At 25.2% G+C, this 10893-nt stretch overlaps 1 long non-coding RNA gene across 1 annotated transcript; it reads left to right on the top strand.

Annotated features, from left to right (window-relative positions):
* The first annotated feature begins 4946 nt into the window (after positions 1–4946).
* Positions 4947–5433, top strand: LOC129605596 (uncharacterized). Its single transcript, XR_008696723.1, has 2 exons — positions 4947–5078; positions 5147–5433. It is a non-coding gene; the product is annotated as an uncharacterized LOC129605596 (long non-coding RNA).
* Positions 5434–10893: the final 5460 nt, after the last annotated feature.

Raw genomic sequence — 10893 nt, 5'->3', positions numbered from 1 at the left:
TTATATTGAATAATATTATGTAAGCACTTGATTGAAATATTTAATTTTATTAATTAATCTTGCGAATAATGGCTCTTAAAAAAATCTGCTTTTTGATGTAGATCTAATAGAATTGTTTTAACAATAATTGAGTTCTCGGGCAAAATTCAACCTTGACATTAGGCCTACATTTTTCACAGATTTACACATTTTTGCTGCAAAATATTGATTTAAAATCAGAATTTTTTTGATTAGAATTTAATTAGGTAATCATACATATAAAGAACCCTCTTTAAAGATAGATACAAAACCATTGAAATATAATGAAATACTTTAAGATTATCAAAATATTTTAGTAAGAGAGGTTCTAACCACATAGAACGTAAAAATTCAAAATAATTGTGCGTTTCCACTCGTAAATTTCTGCGTTTTTCAAGGATATATTGAAATTTCATGATAAGAAATTCAACAACTTGTTCGCTTTTAGCACTTTTTCAAAAAAATTTTAAAAAAATTTGCTTACTAGTTTCACTCTACCCGTCCGCCCGTTCGTCATTCCATGAATATGTCCGCAAAATTTTTACAGCCTTGAAGATCGAATGCTGAAATTTCATATGTACATAAATCTGTGTTAAGAACTTTCTTCCATAGAAAATGTTTACTTATCTAGACTCCCCCCGGAAAAGCCATGCTAACCAAAAATGAAATTATTTACCTTATTTATTAAATTCGAGCATTATGTTAACGGCTCTCTCAACTTTTTTTGTTTTTGTCTCATTCTACATGTATGCAATCTTTAAAATATTTTGGTAAATGAATGAAAGTATTTTAAGTAATGCTGCTAGTAAGTAGATTTTTTTTAAAAGACCCAATTTTATTCTTTGTAAAATTTAGGTTTCACTTTAGTTCATAGAACTCTTATCACAACATTATCTGTTTTACCTAAAAAAAAATAATAATTTCTGATTCAGGCGTTAATAAAAATTTTAAATAGTAAATATCTTTCTAAGTTTACTTAAATACAATAATTAAGCGTAGTAAGTAATCGACAGAACTGTCAGCTTGCTTATCAATTAAATTAGTGAAACTATTTAAATATATATATATGCATATAAATAAATTTTCAAAAACTTGATTTTAAACAACTGAAATCCAGACACTATAAATTGCTTAATTTAATCTTCAAACTAAGAAATCAACACGGAGTAGGTAACTGCGCGGTTTTTTGATTTTGAATTCTTCATGAAAACATAACTTCTGTTACATTTCAATACAAACGCTACAAATGTTACATTTCAAAGCGGAAGCTACAGTAACACATGTATGTGTATGTATTTTAAAATCTACAAAATTAAAGCTCAGCCATCATTTTCTAGAACAGCCTTATCTTAATTTAAAAAAACAATTTTATTTTTACCAAACAATTTCACCGTGTGTTTGAAAAACATTAAAAAACATTGAAACACTAAAAATTTGTATTATTTTGAATTACAACTTTATTATTTTGCTGGGTATTTTCAAAACTTATAAAATAAATTATTGAAAATTTTACATTTTTCTTTCAGAAACCATATTGTAAAAATAAATTACTTGTTTTTATACACAAACACAACTGGTTTCAAAACATAAACCATAATCATAACCTTTTATATGGCAGTCATATGTGCATTGTGGCTCAACACAACTCCGTGGTTCAGGTCGATAAGTAGCAGAACCAGCTATCATATTAAACTCTATTTTAGAAAAATTCAAATTTATTTAAAATATTTGGATTTTTGCTTTTATAATTGAAAAATGTATATATTTTATTTACCATTTGCTCCATAAATTGATGCAGCTTGAATTTCAACTACTGAAAAAGCAATTAAAATAGTTAAAGCTACAGTTAAATAACCGAATAGAACTTTGAAAGAAAACATTTTTTAAGCTTTATAAAAAAGTTGTAATTCTTAATTTTGGGTATAACTCTTAGTTACAATAGGAGACGATTTACAAAATACCCAAGGTATTTATACTGGTTTTCAAAAGACTCAGAAAGAAAACAAAATAAAATAAGATAAGATAACAAAATTATAATTCATAGACAATTAACTTTTATAATTAAAAATTAGCACCTATACTGACGTACTTAAGTTAAAGCTAATCTTAATTTTAACTTGTAAAAAACAATCTTAGTAAGAGTTTATAGAACTCAACAATAAGTATTATGGTATATATTGAATTTCGACTGCTTTACACAATTCAAAATTTGAAATTATGATTTTAATTGTATATTAACTATCTACATACATGTATACATATCTACGAATACTATATAACCCTGAATTGCATAAAACGAATTTCACAAGTAGTATTAAAAAGTTTGACCTTACTTAAAGAGGAGTATGAGTAGGAATACAATTGTAATAAATACTTGTTATTGTACTCCATGATAATTTTCAAAATGACGATGCAAAATCACAAATGTTTTCTTGGTAATTTGTATGTCTTAAAGAGCAACACACAATGCATATGTGCTCCGTCTATTTACGTATGTATGTATTTTACGTATAACATTTTTGGTTATCAAATAATTAAAATTAACGGAAAAAACCGCAAAAAAAGACTTTGATTTGTGTATATTAAATTCAAATCTTACCTTATTATTTTCATCTTAGCTGATAAAGTTGATTGTATTCCATATTACTAGGTCGAAATTTGTGCACAAAATCCTTGACATAGCAAAAATATCGACCTGAACTCTTCTTTTTTTTAGTTAAGTTGTTATTTTTCCTTTGTAGCAAACCCAACCTTTTAATATAAAAATAAAAATCTTTTAATAATTACTTTCAGTCCCGTTATCTATATATGTATGTAATTCAGGAGCGCATTTACAATTTTCTTTAGAAGTTAAAAGTACGTAGTTCTTGACCTTTGATTGATTCACCTTATTTTTTTTTTTGTATTCTATTTTCGAGTTTTAAAATTTTTGGAAATAAAGCTAGAATCAAAATTTTCAAGTTTCAGTTTTTATTCACTTTGATAGGCTGGGAATGATCCTCAATCTTTTAAAAAAATTTTGCACCATTTTCGTAGTGTAAAAATTTATATTTCCTTAAAAATTTGAATTTTATAATTGCTGTATTATTTTGACAGCTTTCAGATTTCATTTTAAAAAGAAGCTTTCCAACTTTCTTCATCCAAACTAACTATGTTATATGTGCACATAATTTTACAATATACAAAGAAAAATTTAAGCGAATTTGGCTAACATAAAAACACAGAGACATCTACAATATTTTCATTGTATTATGAAAACTATTTTGGAAAATTATCATATTTTTTTAAAATTAACTAAGCTTTAAATTTACAATCCAAAAAAAGCTTTAAATATTTTTCGCTCAGCTTTTGTGGAACGAACAATAATTATGCATGTGGTGTGGTGATAAAAAGCTAAAACATTGCTTAAGATTTCAGTACAATAGGGTTTGTAAGATTTTTTATCTTCCAAAAACTTTGATATGAAAATAACTGTACTAAGTAACTGTAAATAAGTATTATTAAAGCCACAAACCAAAAATAAAAATTAATACATTGGTGCCTCTTTGGCTTTCCTATTTTTTATTTGCTTTTTCCTGTTTGCTAATTTTTGTACAAATTACATGCATGTTGGCCAATTGTTTATTTTAATATATTATTTGAATATATTTTATTTTAATTCTGCTCTGCCAATCTTTTCAGATGATGAAACAAAGTTCTGTGATAGTAAATCAACCAATAGTATCGAATCTCGAGAATACAACACAGTAAATTATATACCCAACAATTCATAAGAATTTTGAGCAAATTTTACAGAACGACTTAAGAGTGAAACATTTACATACATACATATATCATACATACATTTATAATAGTGCTAGAATATCTAATAAGATACTATACCTAAGAAAATTTAATTTTGATTTTATAACCATAACATAATATGACTCATACGGAATTTCGTTTTTATATGGGTTCATGTACACATGTGTGTATGCATACTCGTATATGTAGGAAGTTGCGATTTATGTTAATGTTCTGAAAAATTTTGATAACAAACACGCGTTCTGCTCCTTATCTTCTCAAAAATAATAAATTTATTCAGTGTTATCGTACTTTATCTACCACAATTCGAAGAATATTGTACTAATCAGCTTTTCTAATATTAATTAATAAATAAGAGAAAAATAATATTTTGTTATTATCTTTCAATGGTTTCGGCTGAGACTTAATTTTAGAAAGAGCACTACTTATTTATTTATACCTACTCTGACATGTTAACAAATTCAATAGAAAATTATGGGGTAAATTTTTAAAATTTCTTCTAGTTCCCTTTTAACAAAATTGCTTAAAATTTTTCAAAGTTTAAGAAAACTTTCTGCTGGACTATAATTGTAGCTTTTATTGGAACTCTAGATTCATAGCTTTATAAAATAAATTAATTTTTTTGTAAATTGTCATAAAAATGAGATTTATTACGTTAAAAATCTAAGGCATAAGGTGAGTTTATAATATATATCAGTCACTTAATTCATTATAGCTCTTTTTTTTAAGTGCTCACTTATATAAATGTTGTTAGAACTAACCAATTTTAAAATTCAACCCCAAAGAGTTTAAACTTATATTTTTATTTTCTAATAGTATAAAGAACGAAAAAATGCCATCTTTTTCATTTAGCTTGAAAACCTTATAAAAGATAGTTATTTTTTTGATCTTAATTGTTTAAAGGTATACAACATTGTTTTGAGAAATTAACATAAACATTTTCAATATTACAATTTACGTATGTATAATTATTATCTATAAGCAAATAAATTTCTAAAGAAAAGCTGTTAAAATAGAAAATATGTTTTTCTATGAAAATTCATTATCTTAAAGTATTGCGATATCTTCCATATTTTGTTCAATAATAATATAAAAGCTGAAAATTTTTTTTAAAAAAATCATTCATTTTATTCAGTTCGAGAAAAACGAATTCTATTTCAAATCCAAAAAAAAAAAATTACCTACAATAAAAATGCAATTAACAAAATTATTTTTCATTTTTGCTTTAATCTTCGCTGCATTTGTCACTGCTGAAGGTATGATTTTTCCACTTTATTGACTATTTTATATTCCTGTTTTCAATATAAAAATTTTAATATTATAGTAAAAGCAGAACAATGCCACCCTGGACGGCATATCAGTTGTAACCAAGGTTGTTTAATGGCTGGACAACGAGGTGGCTATTGTGTTGAAGTTCCTCCAAATAGCTGGTCCTGTAAATGTGTATAAAATCAGTCAATATACATAATAAAAATAAATGGGTAAAATATTGGGAATGGAAACGTAAAAATCGAATTTTAATTGTATGATATTATATGATATTGTATGATATTTTGTGCATATAAAATTACTAAATAAAATACAATGTCAGATACGTTTAAATAATCAGAATATGTATTTAATTTTTATAATTCGTTTAAGCTTCATAAGTTTAAAAATATTAATTTTGAAACTCACTGCAATATGCTTGTAATTACAATTATTTCATACCTAATCATTTCAAGACTCCTTCGCACGGATCTGATAATGGTAAGCTTTATAGGAATATTTTCGTATAATGAAGATTTAATTTTATTTTACTGCTTCCTGTTATTTATATGTAAATACGAATAGAAAATTTAGTTAACAGATTTTTTTACAATCATTTTCCATTTGATAACGTGCCTTGTTTATAAATTCTTTCTTGACTTTATATATTCTTGACCAAGGAAAATAACAGTTAGGTAAATAAATTTAGATTTACTCTCCTAGATACGGTCAGAACCGCAACTGAAGAATGCCAACGACATTTTTTAACGAATTAAAATTTTTATGGCTTTCAGAATCAGTTTACTTACTATAAATATTCATTACATGTAGACATAATATATCGTAAATTAATATTTTTGCTGTTACAGCTTACCACTAAAATATCATTAAATACTAAAATGAGATTAAAACTTCATAAAATTTTGATTATAATTTGAATTTGCATAACAATGTTGGCGTCAACAGGAATATTGCAATTGCTTTATTTAACTAAGAGCTTAACTACCTTTATTACTCAGAAGCTTCCTAATTAACAGTAAGAATTGTTTTTCAATATACAAACAAAATAATGAAATTTACATAGTTTTTTTAGAAATTTATCAAATGTGTACATATGTATGTATGTCACTATTATTATAACAATCGAAATTTAAATTTTTTTCAATTTTCATTAACTTTGTTTTCCCACAAAAACTTCGTTGCAAAAACTTTTCGTCTTAAAATACTATATGTTTTGTTGATTATTGACACATTGTACATTTATCGCTGACTGCTTTGAATCTAATATGACTATTTACATTATTAATTATTTAAAACAAAAAAACTCTTATATTAAAGCAAAAGTAGTTGTATGTCGTGTTACATCGGTGGTAATAAAATATTTTTACATTAACACTTCCCTGTGTAGATTTTGTGAGAACGGTGACAAAACCACCGTGCACATCCCTGCCTGGCACTTGCTGTCCGGCTTCATAATTGTTTTGGACAGGGTTTTCTTAACATTCAGGAACTGTTGTCCAACTCATTTCGGAATATCTCCAGCTTATACTTGGGACGGGGATATTATAGATGGGAGCGTGGGAAGGCTACAATAAATCAGGAATGCCTGCGGTGGCTCGAGGGATTCTTCTACCCCACTGGGGTTCCTTAAAATTTACAAATCTACAAATTTACATTAACACTTACTATACGTAAGTTTTGTGACATATCGTATTTTCCGAGTCACTCTATTTTTCTTATGTGCCAATGTATTGTAATAATTTTGATAATTATTATATTTATGTTTGTTAGCATAAAAGTAATTTTATCGCAACAATACTCCTATACATATGTATATCCGCATTGCTCAGAAATTAATATAAAACCTGAAAAATAGTTGAAAAAGATTCATTAACTTAGTTATGTTCGAGAAAACATATTTAATTTCAAATACCAAAAAAATGCATTTAACAAAATTAATTTTCATTTTTGTTTTAATGCTTGTTGCATTTATCACAGCTGAAGGTAAGATATACTGGTGAATATATTAATTTTTTCTACATAAATATTAATATTTCTCTCTTTTAAAAATTATATGTGTTATATTTAAGTAAGAGCAGATCAATGCCACCCTAGGCGGCACATGCACTGTTACAAAGGTTGTTTGATGGCTGGACAACGGGGTGGCAGATGTGTTGAAGTTTCTCCAGACAGCTGGTCTTGCAAATGTGTCTAAAAAATAGTCAACAATTAAAAATCAGGCATAAATGGTTGCATATATATACATATATAATATATATTTTTTGAGGTTTTTATTAAATTTATATACAGCATTAAAAATTTTTAAGTCTGAATTTTGAATTTTATCCTCATATAACTTGTTAATTTATTATTAAAAATTTACAAAATCGTAAGTTCTTGTTTAACCTTTTATTCATTTCTTAGATATTGCTCTTCAAAGACTAGTCACTATGATGTAAAAGGACATAATTTAAACAGATTGCAGTTTTCAGTACCACAGCAACTATACACTTTTATAATTTGCACAATACTTTACAAATGCTTTAACGTAAAATTTATCAAAACGGACCAGTTTCTGTCCCAGCTATAAACATAACTTCCCAATAACAAACTTATATGTATTATACTTGCCTTCAATATGTTAGTATGCATGTAATTACTATAATAATTGTTATAAATATTGCAATGCGTTGTGTATCGTAAATACGCGTGTCATAAGACTTTATATTTTCAGAATTTGAATAGAGTGATTTATTATTTGGCAAATAAAAAGTTTATAAAGTTTTGTTTATTATGGTCTTTACAATTTGCGTGATTTCTAAAATTAAAAAATTATTTTTTGTATTTAAATAAAAGTTTAAATTAATTGGGTGAATCTTGTCACAAATATGGTGTAGTTTTGTATAACAATTAATTTTATTGACTTAATATTTTTTATTAAATTTTACAGATTATTTCAAAATAAGGCTAAATAGAAAAAACGTAATAAAGTATAATACGAGCGTGCAAATGTCAATAAAGTGAAAATATGTTTGTTAAAAATTTTGTTTCAATGAAAAGAATTGGCAAATTTCTTTAGAAATGATTAATAAATTCGAAAAATTTTCTACATTTGTATAAAATTTTTTCTTTACCTGATTTTGTTTTGTATTGTGTGTGGCCTTAGTATAATTAATTATTTTTCATATATAACATTGTATGCTCGCAATAAAATAATGATTGAAGTTTTGGAAAAACCCAAAAAGTTTTGTGTATATAAAATTTTAAAAGGACCTATAAATTAACTATTAATTAGAAAATAAATTTTTAATTACGTAATATAATGCAATTAATATATTCTATTTGATGAGTAAAATCTGAATATTTAAAACAATTCTTTAAATTTTAATTATAAAAATTTCTTTCGAATTTTCGGTAAAAATTACATGAAGCCGTGTTTGTTTACTTAAACAGCAAGCAGCAAAACCATATGCAAAAAATTTCAAATTGTTTCAAATTTTTCGTATTCAAAATTTCTTATTTTTAATATATTCCTTAAATGAAAAAAAAATAAAATATTTCATAAGATCTAAGTCAAAGTGGTAAAGCAGAAACTTACCATTTCTTTTAAAATGCACTTAAAATGCCATTTTTCATTATTATTTTCTTCTTCAATCCAAAATGGTTTCAAGAAATCTTTCCATCCAGTTAATTTTAGCATGTCACAAGGAGAATTATCATTTTTGATTAATTTTATGTAGTTTGGAAAAATTTTTTGTGATTTTAAAATAGCAGAAAAATAATTTGCTTTCTCACTATTTTTTACATCTTTTAATTCTTTAAAAATTGTCATTGCTTGATTTAATGATTCCTCAGCCAACTCAAAAGTATCATTATTTTTAGCATATATTTTTGTAATTTCAACTAGAGCTAAACCCTTCTGATTCAATAAATTATTTGCTTGCGCTAATTGTATAACATGATTCAATCTACTTAATGCTCGAGATAAATTGTTTAACCTTAAAAGTATGTACATATAATTAAATTAAGCTAAATTAAATTAAAAATTAAACTTACCCAAAATAACATATGCCTTGTAGTAAAAATAATTCACATTCATAAAGAGCATCTCCTGTAGCAAAGATAACTTTTTCGATATTTGTAAGAATTTCTAAAGCTTCTGAATATTCTAATTTTTTAATTAAGAATTGACAATGTCGCAAATTAATTTTAATGTATAAAGTTTGCTCACGGCTTTCATTATCTAAAATACCACAATATTAAAATAGTTAAAAATGTATTTTACAAATAATATTTTCTTATAGCTAACCTAAAAAATCAATTAAACAAAGTATTGCCGCCTGTGTTAAATTTAAAGCTATTGCCAAATTTTTGTGGTAATTTTTATTTGCTTCGGCCAAATATGATTGAGCCAAACAGTAACAGCTATCCTTATGCAAATAATCAAATAATTTTCCTGTGGTAAGGAATGTTATTTCTTTTGACATCTTTTTGGCAATTTCTAATTGCTCTATAGCATCTTCGAATGAAAATACTTAAAAATATTGATAAAATAATTTTATTACTTTTTTTATTTAAATATAAATTTCATATTTATTATTCTTACACCTTTCTAAACAAAATCTCCCGTAACGTAATCTCAATTTTGTTTCTTGTTCATCATTTGATAATTCTTTATGTTTTGTTTGTAATTCAAGAGCGATTTGAAAGCATTCTTTCGATAACCATTTATTATCGGTAAAATTGGATTCAATTAAATCTGACAATTGATAAATTATGTTTAAACAGTTAATTAAATCACGATTAACATGCAACTCATCATTGGCATCATGAAAGTTTTTTGCCAAAATATTTAACAAATCATTATTTTCACTAAATTTCTTCGATATCTTTCCATTTGAATATAAATATTTTTCTTTATCCAATAATATTTCGAAATAATTAGCAAATTCAATACAATTATCTTCATATAATTCTTTTATTAAAGCTTCATGAAATGGTATTCTTGCTCGACGTACATCTCGATATCCAATTTTTTCAATTTTATTTTTGATTTCTTTACGAATTTTTGGTAATTCTTTTGATGACATCCATAGGCCACGATGTGGTGTATATTTATATTTTTGAAATTTTAATGAATTCAACATTTTAGTTAGTACATTTGGTTAAATTTGTGTTAAATTGTTCCAGAGCGTAAAATTTCTATTGTTTTAATTGTTAAACATAACATATGTACATATGTATATTTGTATTAAATTCTAAAATTATAGACCTATGATTTTTATTTGAAAAAATATAATTATTTTATTATAAATTCTAAGATTCTAAGATTAATATAATTTACTTGTTTTTAAATTCAAATTATTTCAATAAACTTTCTTAAATAATAAGCTCTTAATTTCACACGCAGGGAAATTTTCTAACACAGAAAATTTGGATCACCTTTGGTGTAAATATAGGAACAGTTAAAATAAAACAGTTTTCAAAAAACATGTACTGACTGTATGTATGTAATAAGAAATTCCCACATACCTCATTCCCTTTGGAGACCAATGAAAGAATCCAAAAACCAATAAAAAAAAATACTCAAATCTCCAAAATGACACGTGTTTTTTAATTCTTCTATAAATATGTATGCAGAATACAGAATGAAGAAAATTATAAAATATCAAAATAAAAACACAAAACCTTTCTACCACAACAAAATCAGCTGTTTTGCTTCAAGCAAAAGAAAATAAGAAAATTAAAATATATATATTTATATATACATATATTTTTTTGTGTAGAGATTTTCCTGGAAAAATTATAAACAAAACATTTTCT

Source organism: Condylostylus longicornis, unplaced genomic scaffold (genome assembly GCF_029603195.1).
Source record: "Condylostylus longicornis isolate FDR11 unplaced genomic scaffold, ASM2960319v2 ptg000013l, whole genome shotgun sequence".
Taxonomy (NCBI): domain Eukaryota; kingdom Metazoa; phylum Arthropoda; class Insecta; order Diptera; family Dolichopodidae; genus Condylostylus; species Condylostylus longicornis.
This window is presented reverse-complemented; position numbering and strand designations above follow the sequence as displayed.